The sequence below is a fragment of the Leuciscus leuciscus genome, assembly GCF_965113295.1.
Source record: "Leuciscus leuciscus genome assembly, chromosome: 6".
NCBI classification, from domain to species: domain Eukaryota; kingdom Metazoa; phylum Chordata; class Actinopteri; order Cypriniformes; family Leuciscidae; genus Leuciscus; species Leuciscus leuciscus.
In genome coordinates this window covers 20,928,020-20,941,490 of record NC_138730.1, presented here as the reverse complement: position 1 = coordinate 20,941,490, position 13,471 = coordinate 20,928,020, and positions in this window count along the sequence as shown.

The following is a 13,471-nucleotide window of genomic DNA, read 5'->3' as shown; positions in this document are numbered from 1 at the left end:
GGTTATGAATCTGCAGGAATCTATATAAAGCCAGTGTGGCAGAGCCTTTCTCAACATATCTCGATAAAGCTCTTCCTCTGTTTACCTCAGGGATAGCAATCATGAACCCAGGGCTTGAGGTCTAATTAGAGGTAATGAAAGAATTCATCATCACGAAGGAGTTAAAGAGTGATGTCACCGTGTGACGGCTCTGCTGTGTCTCTGTCTTTATAAGTAGATTCTGCCCCGATGCAAGCAGCAGTCAGTGTGTGTGCGACCGGCACCCCGGGCAAACATCTCACTCAGCCTTTCATATCTTGCTACAATAACCTTTTGGCCATAGACGCCAACACTCACACGCCCACATCACACACAGAGAGGAGGCGTTTATACCCTGCTCTTGTAGAGGTGTGTGCGTGGTAAGTGTATATACAGATATCTATTTTATGAGCAAACATACTATAAATGTCTGTGGAGAATCATTTATAGCACAAATAGTGGTGCATAAATCTTTCACCTTGATCATTTCCCATTTAGTAAAATCATTATTTAATATAGCTAGATTTCAGCAGTGTTGGGGAAAGTTACTTTAAAAAGTAAAGAGTTACAATATTGCGCTGCTCCTTACAAAAGTATAACTAATTGTGTTACTTGGTTACTTTTTATGGAAAGTAATACGTTAGGTTACGTTTGTGTTACTTCTTTTTCACCTGGGCTGGGCTTGCTCGTTTGATTTTAATAACAAAATAAAATAAAAGTTCTAAAAGTTCTAATAGCTCTTTCACACCAAAAGTGAAATGAACAGGCTAAGCCTCAGGGTGAAGGAAAAGCAAATTCACGCATGTGTACATTATAGGGCGCAGCTCAAACAAACCTATATACATAAAGCTTAAAGCAGGTTTGTGTAATATTTCATTAGTTAGTATTTCACTAGGCTATTTTTATTAATTTTGAGCAATACTGAATCCGTTTTTGGGCATGTGAGATAGACTAAATAAATGCATGCTCACATTTAGGCCGTGTGCCCACCAATATTTTTCAAATTGTTTTCAATGGACCCGCCGTGCAGAATCTCCGTGTTTCCAGTGCCAATACGGGCTCGTGACGAACTTGCACAGTGGATGCTCGACACCCGATTTCTCTCTACACGAAGACAGGAGAGGTGTCAGTCTACAAATGGGAAAACAAAATAACTTGCGTTACTTATTTGAGAAAGTAACTTCGATTTTTGTTGTAAATTTAAAAGTAATGTGTTAGTTAGACCTACTTGAAAAAGATAGGCCTACTCTGTTTATGTAACTTGCTTTACTTGTAATCTGTTACCGGATCTCAGTACAGTCTCATCACAATCAAAAGATTAAAATTACATATTTTTTAACCAGATTTTAAAATTCACTTGTTAATATGCTAGGGTTCAAATGTTTGGGGTCAGTAAGATTTTTTTGTGAAATTATTCAGCAATGACTGAAATGATCAAAATTTATAAAAAGTGACAATACAGACATTTATAATGTTATAAAAGATTTCTATTTCAAATAAATGCTGTTCTTCTAAACTCTCTTTTTATCCTGGGTTCCACAAAAATATTAAGCAGCACAACTGTTTTCAGCATTGATAATAATAATAAATGTTTCAGCAAATCATTAGCCTGGATTAGAATGATTTCTGAAGGATCATGTGACACTGAAGACTGGAAATTCAGCTTTACCATCACAGGAATACATTACATTTTAAAACATATAAAGTACATATACATTTACATGTGTACAAATATAGCCTACATATATATATATGTGTGTGTGTGCGTGCGTGCGTGCGTGCGTGCGTGCGTGCGTGCGTGCGTGTGTGTGTGTGTGTGTGTGTCTGTACACACACATAGAGGACATATACATACTCTATATACAAGGACAGGTCATTTCAGTTGTTCCCTTGTTGTGATGAACGTCCCTTGAGAGAAAAAACAAAAAGGGTGATTACACACTCAATCAATGGAATGCCAATAGAAAATCAATTACATTAAAGAAGCACGTTTCAACAAATTACAAGATTAGCTGTTGCTATAGAAATATCACACAGCTGAGCCTGGTTGCATTATGCCTTTGTTACTGTCTACAGTTGTTTTGACACTCAGAGCATGGTTGAAATTAATGATGACATTGATTCATGACACATATTTCTGTTTAGCATTTACCTTCCTCTATTGGAAAGAAAAATAACATCAAATAAAACCCTGAATATTTCATATACTACATTATGTATAGTTTTTTTTTCTTTCTTCTGCAAATAGCACACCTATTATGTTCCAATGCAGACTGAAACCCATGCAAGTAAATATTTAAGATCTACATCTACAAAGTAACATTTTATTGTTTTATTACATTTAGGTGCATACTTACTTTAGTTTTGAAGTATGCTGGTTTATGGCTCCTGATTGGATAATACAGTCCTCCAGCCGTATAACAGCTGTGACATCTGAGCATTGTGCCTGTGAATACATACACAATACGTGCACTGTGAAGTGAAGAGACTGGAGTAATGATGCTGAAAATTCAGCTTTGCCATCACAGGAATAAATTACATACAGTTATTTGAAATTGTAATAATATTTCACAATTTTACCATTTCAACCATATTTTGGATCAAATAAATACAGCCTTAGTGAGCATAAGAGACTTCTTTAAAAAACATAAAAAAACGTACTGACACAAACTATTGAATGCTATAGTGTACGTGGGATTGAGATCCTGTTTTGCACATTAGCTCTCATGTCTCTCATGCCCTTTGATCATTTTTATTTGGAAAAGTTGACTGAAGACTTCAGTTACTGGATAAACACCACACTTGTTTAATTCAAACACTGGGGACATTTGACTGATGTCTCAGTGGTCAATGGTGTTGATGTATTTCCCTCATGATAGAGCTTCAATGTCCCAATCGAGCCATTCATTCATGAATTGCGGCATCAATTTCTAATGGTCAGTCAGTGCCTTAAGTTTGTCTAAATAAATGATGGCTCGATTTTGTGTACCTTAAAGGTGTTGGTTTAGTGATTAACTGTTAACTAAGTCAATTTTTAATAATGTACGCACATCTTCATATTGACTGCAGTATTAAACCTTCTGCTGTTCTTTTGTTCTTGCTGAGGTAGTTTAGCAGGGTTTTTAAAAATGTTTAAAGCCAAGGACCCCCTAATATGAGGAATCCCTTCTTCAAATATAAATGCAGCTATAGATTAATTCTTAAATAAAATAAATAATTGCCATTTACTAATACACATTTAACAAGTAACAACATGTAATAAAACAAAAATAAAACATACAGCCTTTACAACATTTACACATCGATTCATTCTTTAAATCACACATGACAATTTTAAAATGACTGAAGGACACCAAATTCTGTATAAAATCAGTTTCGTATGAAAAGAATTCCAGTCTATATATACTAAGTATTTTATGCTCATCAAGACTGCATTTATTTAATACAGTAAAAACAAAAATATTGAGAAGTTTTATTACAATTTATAATTACAGAGTTTCTTCAGTGGCAAATCATCATATCTGAATGATTTCTAAAGGATCATGTGACACTTAAGACTGGAGTAATGATGCTGAAAATTCAGCTTTAAATGACAGGAATAAATTAAATTTTAAATATTCAAATAGAAAACAGTTATTTTTAATTATAATAATATTTCACAATATTACTGTTTTTTTGTGTTCAAATAAATCAAATCAAATATCAAATAAACACAGCCTTGGTGAGCATAAATAACATTACAAATCTTTATTACTCCAAACTTTTTAATTCAAAATAATGACTGAATTCCCCAGACCACAGTTTGAAAACCCCTTTTTTTAATCAAATGGATTTGGAGAGGTGTTAGGGGTGATAGACTGAGAGCTATGTCTTCATTCACATCTAAATGATGATGTTCTGTCAGCAAGAGTGACGTTATCTGTGTGATGTGCAGGAGGAGTGTTCGCTCATCACATCATACCTCGACGTAAAAATGCTGTAATCTATAATGACCCGTCAGAGCGTTTGGTTCTCACTGAAGGGCAGATGCGATTTTCTCCTCCGTCATCTCCCTCCACGCATCTCTGTCTTAACACGCAGTCACATGCGCTGTTTCTCTTTTTATTCTTTCCTAATTTTCCAGTCTTTGTTCAGACGCAACAAGCACAGTTAAAGTGAACAGTCTTTGTCCCTGAGATGTCATTAGAGCACAGAGAATGGAAGATGCTTAATGTTTCCCAGCAGAGCACAGATTCTGAATCGTGTGTTGTGAAAGATGTGTGATGGAGCCGCTGTGACTTAGTCTCGCCCTTTCAAAGGTGAGAAACACGAGTCTTTGATTTTTTCAGGAGCTCAGGAGAGGTTTTAATTGAAAACGGCAAGGAAAGAATGTCACAGGTGTTCATGCTCTTGATCGCTTTCAGCTCACCTGCATTCAACCGCACAGTTCCTGTACTTCTTTCCAGGGAAACTAAACTTTGAAGCCACCTACACAACCATCCCACATGAAATATGCTGAGCTTAATGAATAGGAAATTAATTTGTTTCCATTTGTTCCAACTCATAAAACCCCACCAAAGATGCAATATGGCATGTTTTTGAAAGAATTCTCTTATGCTCACCAAGGCTGCATTCATTTGAAAAATGCAGTAAAAACACTAATGCTATGCACATGTCCATGAGTAGGATGTCCAAATTCATGACACAGTAAGCGGACAATTATTCACATAAAGTATGGCATCCACTGAGATTCTGAAGTGTGTAACTAGTCGTTTGTCTTGTCCAAATACCCACACTTGCGGTCTTTGCACTTGACCACTTGTCTACTTGCATGACATATTTCCTCTATTTGGCCCAAGTGTTCAAGTAGGCGTAAAGACTGCAAGTAGCCTATGTGTAGAACTATTGATCACCCGATGGGACACACTTATAGTCTTGCAAAAAATGCAAGTGTTTACAGAGCTTTTATTTATTATATTTTCAATACTTTGCAAACTTCTACATGTCTGTTCACTAGTTGCTATGTAACTAACAGAAGACACAAATTTAAAATTGTGATGCTTCTAATTATAGTGATAAAAACAGTTGTACAAAATAGGCCTACACATACCAAGGCAAATATAGTAGCCTGCGGTATCCCATATGGCCATAGGAGCTGAAATGTCAAATCCGAAAATGACTGATTGGTGTCTGATTTTAAGTAGTGTATGCTGGTTAGAAATTTTGAATGACTTGAGACAGCGTCGACGCCACGTGACAGGGATCACGTGTCAAAGTACTGCGAGAGCAAACGAAATTCTGATAACAACAGCTGTTCCACGATTGGTCGGTTTCACTGACGACGATGACCATGTGAGTTTCCTGTATATATTCGGACACCTTCAGTTCTGCTAATGCTCCCAAATCTGTTTTTATTACAGTAAAAACTCTTTTCATTTGGTGTCAATGTTATATTGTGTTATCAAAATAAAGTTATTGTCCAGCTAAAGTTAGTTTTGATAGATTCACTTCCGTCGCAACCATCATTAGTTATTAACTTAGGGGCCGCTAACACGAGACCGTTCTAACAGAAAAGCAGGGTTCTAACAGGGTTCTCAAGCCCACTTGATCATTGGGGCAAAATACAGGAAATACGTCAAGTGGTCAAGTGCATAGACTGCAAGTGTAGGTATTAGGACAGGCCTATTTCTGCCATATTTCAGCCAATACCTACTGCTTAAAGGGCACCTATTATGCAAAATTCACTTTTACATAGTGTTTGAACATAAATGTGTGTTGGCAGTGTGTGAGCAAAACCACCCTAGAATGATAAAAATCCACCCAGTGGTTTTTTTACAATCTCAATAAATCATAAGCACTGTCTCAGAATGAGCTGTTCTCAGATTCAGCGCAATGTGACGTAGAATTGCGCAGGCCCCTCCCACGACTGTTGAGTGACACTTCAGTTTGAGCATAGACCCGCCCTGAGTGAGCTGGACACAGTCCGCCATTGTTCGACGCTTGAGCAGCTGTAGACAAGAATGTCTCCTAAGCGATTGAGGTGTTTTGTTGTTGGATGTCAGAATGAACATATCAGTCTTCATTTACTCTCGTTCTTACTCGAGGATGGATCTGTACCAACTGTTCGTGATCCAGATTACACTCTCCGGAGCGACAGGACTAACGTTACTGAGCACGGCAGAAATGAAAGTGAGAGCGCGCACTTTATGACAGCTCATCGAATAGTTTTACGGATTTACAGTGTACCAGTTTATTAAGCACAGACTGAAAAGGTGTGTATAATTTAGCTGTTCTTACAGTGATTCTCTGGAGTAAAACTAACGCTTCATCTTTTGTGTGATGTACAATAAACTTCAATGAACTCATCAGTATATTTTGGTCATCATTCGGACGAGGTCTGCTACAGCAGGCTTGTATTAATAGTGGATAAAAGCAGATGACAAATAAGTTATAACCATAATTATGACCGCCGCTAGCGTAGCTAGCCGGTCATATAGGGATTGTCAAAGTTTTTTTTTTTTTTTTTTTTTGTCACCTTACTGAATTTTTCGTCAACGATACCAGGGACACCGAAGCACCGGGGAACATGAAATTTGGTGGGCATGTAGCCCCACTAGACTTCTAAGGAAAAATTTCGTTTGGTCCCCGGGGGCCACTCCACCCCCGCGCTGGGCCCCCCCCAAACCCCCAAAAATGCAGTTTTTCCTAAATAACTACCTGAACCGTGGCACCGAGGATGAAGAAATTTTTATGGCACATCAACCTAGCCCATAATCACTCATTTGTGATTTGCGCCCCTCCCATAAAAAATGAAAATGCAATATTATTCTGCTTTAATCGCCCCTATCTTCAGTGGAGATGTTCAGAACTGCACCATATTTCATGTGTATGATTAACTTGACAACCTCTGGGGGTTTTGTAGAATTTCATCCATGGGGGGGTATAAAATAAATTCATTTATGTGCACATTTAGTGACTGTACACTCATCGGCCTGTAGATGGTGCTGTTGAGCGAAGGGTTGCTGGTTTAGGATGATACTGTCACACACACACATGCAGGAATACAAACAAACGCAAGCATGCACACACACTGACATCCACACGCACAGACACACACCCATACACACACATACAAATCCACATGCACAGACACACACACACACAAACACACACGCGCACACATGTACGCACACATACATACACGCACAGACACACACTCACACACACACACACACACACAGACACACACATACACAAATACACACACATACACACACACACACACACACACACACACACACACACACACACACAGACAGACATGCACATACTATTACTTTTTTTAGGTATATACATAAACACGCAATACAGCCAAATTACTCCACGTCATTTATTTTTGTGGAAAGCCAGTGCAGGCCTGAGCGGCGGTCATATTTTGTACCGCGATGCGGTACATCTAGTTAAGCTAAACTATACCTGTTTAATCTCCATACAGTATATATTCTCTGGCATTGTGGGCATTATTGTCCGACTCCGAGTCAAAATGAACACGCTACTGAGAGTTTCTGTTTTGATATTATCAGATGAGATTGTCCTGACTGAAGCGCGAGCTCGTGAGGCTCCGCCCCCTGGGCCGGCAGCAGCAGTTAATTTGCATTTAAAGGGATACACACTAAAACAGCTCGTTTTTCTGAGCCCCAAAAAATGACAATTTAAACATGCTGTAAAAGTCTGTTGGGTATTTTGAGCTAAAACTTCACATACATACTCTGGGGACATCAGAGACTTATTTTACATCTTGTGAAAAGGGTCATATAGGTGCCCTTTAAGTTTTAATGAAGTAGTAGGTAGTATATACACTGCATTCAATACAAATGAAGCTAGTTTTCCTTTCGGAACGAACATGTCATGAAAACATGCTGATATGCCGCTAAAACATGCTGACAAACAAGCCTGTAATGAATGTTAATGAATGAGTTTGCACAGTTTATTTATTTATTTTTCATGCTGTATTTCACTAATAATAATTTGCTCTTATAGGCAACAGATGTAAAGTTAGTCACTTACTTTTCATGGGTAAATGTTTATGTTAGAAAATAAATAAATGTTTTGGAATGAATATATGATGTTGTAAAAGCAAATCCCAACTCAGATGGAAGAAAGAGCTTCTCAGATGTACTTCTTAGGTTGCAATAGCCTCATAACATAGCATTGGTGCTTTCCATAACATATATCTTTATCTAGCTTCATTGTCTCTTAGGGACTATTAAGCAAATCTCTTCTCTCAAAATTGTAAGCCACATAGAAAGACATGAATCGTTTGAAGACATGTTTTGAAAATGTTATGGTGCTTGGGTGACTAACAGCCTCCTTGTAGCATTATTGCTTCTCTAAGGAATGTGTGTTAGCATCTGGTCAGGAGAGATATTAGAATTGTTCATCTTGTGACTCCTCAGCTGGCAAGACACAGGACTAATAACAGATACCCAGAGTGATTTTCATTTATTCTTAAGGCCACATTGCTAAATTTGTTCTTCTAGATAGGTCAAGAGATGCTAAATGCATCTTGTTTTGAATAATAAAGACTCTAAATGGCAAAGCTCTTTGTCTCGTAGCTTTCTGTCTGGTTTTAGAAGTAGCTGTGTTAATGCATGTGAATGGGATTGTATTAGAGAACATTACATTACCTCTATAGTATACTTTACACATAAGATTGTAATAAATTAAGTTAAGAGAATTTGAGCAGATAGAAGTTTAAGTATCACATATCACTGTTGTCTAGGTAATCCAAATAATAGGTGCCTCATTGAGTTAAGATGGTATAATGCCATAAAATTCATTACTAGCTGACACTTAAAGAAAGAAAGAAAAAAAACCTGATGGAGACTAAATGAGTGAGTAGGTGAACATCTGAATGAAAGAACGACGAGCTGGCTAATTGAGTGTGGTCGGGCCAACTACATTAAACCACGCAGCTCTCAAAATAAGACAGGTGGTACAAACCAGGGCTTTTATCAGACTGCAGTGTTTTATTTGTCTCCTATTGACAGTAGGATGTGGATGCAGGCTGAATTAATATCCTCTCAGCACATTAAGCAATTTTCCTCTTCTTTCACTGTGGCTCTTTGGTATTCACAGGCTAAGTACACACACATGTTGTCTGTTTCTAATTAGAGATCCTGCATTTTCACTGGGAATCAGCAACAGCACATTAGCAAACAGGGCAATTACCAGATAATGCAGCAGAGAGAGATGAAATGAGATTTCTTGTCTGATTCAGACACCTTGAACTCTGCCTCAGTTAAAGAAGACAAACTCTGACATGAAATGGCTGATAGCTTGTTCTGCTGTCACACGATACTTCCTCTCTGTCTCCCATCTCATTCGCTCATACAAACATTACAAGAAGAACATCACACACCACTGGGATGATGACAGGCAATAAAATGCTAACCAGGAACATCATAAACACTCAGTCAGTAAAGAAAAGGGTCCAATGTATTGTACTAATATAAAATCATTTTCTGTATTGATTTTTCACAGGTGTTTTACCGGGACTTTGAATTACAGATTGCATTGTATTGTGTTTTAGGGTCAAATAAGGAAATGTCTGTAAACTTAGCTGAGTCCAAATAGAGGAGAAGTTCACACACATAATCATAGAAGATTCCTCACAAAAATGCTCTTATTCAGAGGCCAAAGAAAGTGCAACATGCTCAGTGCAGAGACAAAATGATTTCAATTCACATTGTCAGTGACAAAATAGACAATAGCACATCTGATGCTATTTAGTGAAGTTCATACCATAATTTCAGGAGGAGTGAACCCATCTAATCTTTCAGTTAAGCGCCAGAGCATAAGCAGCCGCTCACCTTGCTCTGGCATCAGCTGTTTTGTCATCTCTCCACCTTCCCAACTCCACAAACATGATTTAGGCATCTTGCTACCATACTCATCATCTAAGCATTAGTAGTCCCACTGGGGGGTATATCGAAGCTCGAGTTGAAGCTGCTTCCGTGAGCCCCTCCACTGCGGACAGCAAGCCAAATATGCTCAACCTTATTAGCTTAAAGATTATATGGGCAAAAGAACTCGTGAATAAAGAAGCATTTACTATAATGCATCTAATGAAATTAACTTAAAAATGCCTATATATCCAACAATATATGTGCTAACATTCATAGTGTCACGGCTGGTTGTCAAGGAAGGAGCACTAAGGCGAGGATCTAACTGCAAACAATTCTTTATTAAATACAAACAAAAGACTGAGGCTTTTTGGTTCAAAGAAGAACAAAGGTGGGACTGATCGATCGACTAACCACATAGCAGCCAATGACAGGGACTAAACACAAAGAATCAAAACACTGACAATATGTGACACAAACATCCAAAGCGATAACTGTATAACAGTGACATAAAAAAAGAAGAATAATTTTTAAAAAGAATATACGGAGCCCCTAAAGGGACGTGGTGGTGGAAAAAATTTAGGATGGGAGAATTATAATTTTTTCAATTTTTTTGCATTCCCCCGAGAAACTTTGCGTTCCCTCGCAAAACTTTTGCGTTCCCTCGCAAAATGATTTGCTTTCCCTCGCAAAATCTGTTGTGAGCTCGGACAAACACTTCCTGTTTAATGTCCCGCTAGCAGTGTTTCAGATCTCCGTAATGGAGCGTTTCATAGTGTTTGAACTTGGACTAAAATATAAAGAAATGCGGTCAGTGCTTAACTCAAGGTGGAGTTATATATATATTCACAGATTCAAACTTCTTGGATCAATAACTCGTGAGCTAAACGCTGATAAAACATAAATTATACCTATTATGCAATCACAGTAACGTAGAGCAACAACCAAATTTCCCTCAAAACGAGCTTTATAATATAGGTTAAATGGATCTCTATGAGCAGGTGGCTGAGAGACAAGTCCAAAGGGACCGTCTGTGCAATATAACCCAAAAAACGTGACTACAAAAATAGTCATTAACTTCAAAGTTACAAATTGTAGTGCCACCCAATTCAGTTTACACCAATGGTGTCCCACTGGTCATACTACACTGCTTTTGCACATTTTATATTATGAAAAATATTCAATAACTTCACTGTAACACACCAAATTTTGTTCACACATCACGGCTCTATGTTTAATAAAATGTGCAGAAGGGTTTTGGGATTTGCACTTTGCAGATATTCCCTTATTCTGACTTGTCTCTCAATTGGCTGGTTAGAGACAAATTTATATTATGAAGCTCGTTTTGAGGAAAATTGGGTTGTAGCTCGTTGTCTAGGTTACTGTGATTGTAAATATTATTGTAAATGATTGTAGATGTATATATTATTTTGTGTTTTAATAACGTTTAGCTCACGAATCCGGGAACTTCGAATATATGTGAATATATTGAAAACTTCGCTGAACTCCTTGAGTTAAGCACCGACTGCGTTTATTTATATTTGAGTCCAAGTTCAAAACGCTACATTAACGAACGCAGCTCTGAAGCACTGCCAGCGGGCGATATTATTTTTCCCAGGATGGTTGGGGAAGACTCATGAATATTCATTAGGGAAGTCATCCCTGATTGGTCTGATGACCTACCCTAACCCCGCCCCTAAACCTACCCGTCACTGGGGTCTATGTGATGACCTACCCCAACCCCGCCCCTAAACCTACCCGTCACTGGGGTTAAGACCAATCAGGGATGACTTCCCTAATGAATATTCATGAGTCTTCCCCAACCATCCTGGGAAAAAAAACATCCTGGAATTTTGTCAGTCAAAAGTAGTCGATCTCCGAATGCAACGTAACATGAGGAGAGTAAAGATGAAAAGCTCCTAAAGCTTATTTCCATATAAATTCACGGATAATTTATCTAAGTTATCATGCTTTTCATTGAAGTTACAAGTTCATGACATTTCCCCATATGGAGTCAGTTCATTACGTTGCATTCGGAGAGCGACTACTTTTGACTGACAAAATTTCAGCCACCGGAAACACTAACTGATATAGTTAGTCTTACAAAATCTTTCTTTTTAGTAAACTGTGCACACAAACAATGTAGTCAATGCTCAAGTTTATGTGTAGAGCCCCGATACTTAGAGCACAGTTTTATGTTGTGTCGAGCGTCCTAGTGTTTTAAAAATAACAATTTTGATGCTATCATAAGTGCCCCATGCACTCCCATTCAAAAGGCATTAGGACCTAAAACGAAAATACAGTCAATCTTAAAAGTGCCGTTTCCATTATAATTATGCTTTTACACGAAAGTTTGACTCGGGTAGATTAACAAAAAGAGCCTAGGTTCAATTTTGGCGAGAGTTAGGCTACCCTTTAAGAGTAGGCAAGAAGCTACTGCTACTGCTTCTGCCCAGATTCTGAAGCACCCATCGATGGATACTTTTCTATCCCAGGAGGCCACGGGAGGGGATCCGTCATAATCGAACATCGCGGAGATCAGGGACGTGGGGGTTTTCACATGTGTTCCCTATTAATGTGTTAACACATCAGCAACAACCTCAACATGTAAATGTAGTATTGAGCACATAAATCACAGAGGTAACAATCTTGTCTGGATGTCACAGGGACAGTGTTTAAAAATATAAAGTAAAATAATTTTGTTACTTCTAATACAGAAATCAAATGACATTGTGCTGTTAAAATGACTGCTTTTGTATTATGTTGGTCCATTTTTGTAGGATCTGAAATCTCTGCAGGCTGGTGTGAGCACTGAGGATGAGGAGCCCAAAGCTGAATCCTGGAAATGGTGCCATGGATGAGACCCTCCATCACTCCACCTGTCCTTATTGCCTCAGATTGTGAAGCACAGCGCAGGACGCAACAACCTCAGCCATGAAGGCACGGTTCACCTCTGGCTGTGAAGAAAATAAATCACCAGTTTGTTTTCAGCATGCCAAAGGCTCGCTCTACTATGCTTCGCTCACAGGAGTGTTTGATGTTGAGACGAGCCTCACAGGGTTCTGTTCAGGCTCGCTGTATGAGGTGATGAGGCAGACGGTGCACTCAGGCAAGGATAGCCACCATGTCCCTTTCCCATTCATGATCAGATTCCAGTCTATTGGTCAGCATTTGTTATTATTATTGTGCGTAAGTGTTGGGGTGGGCTAGCAATGCAATTCATTTTGGGGTAATCTTAATTTAAGATGCTTGAAATTAAAAAATTATTTAATTGAGTGATGCTTGAAACAATGAAATGAAAATACAATGAAAAGGTTAAATATCTTTTAATAATTCATCATAAAGGCCCGTACACACCGGGACGAATATCGGCGCGCGTTATTCGCCAGCGTTTTTTCAACGCGTTTTTTGTGTTCACACCCAAGCGATTTTCGCTGACGATGAGCCGAGTGAACATGCAAATTCATTCCCTGACATTAGATGGTAAAACAGAAATACAATACCACTCCATAACAGTATACTCTGCCACTCCATAACAGTTCTCTTTTAACAAGATTTTTGTAGTCGCT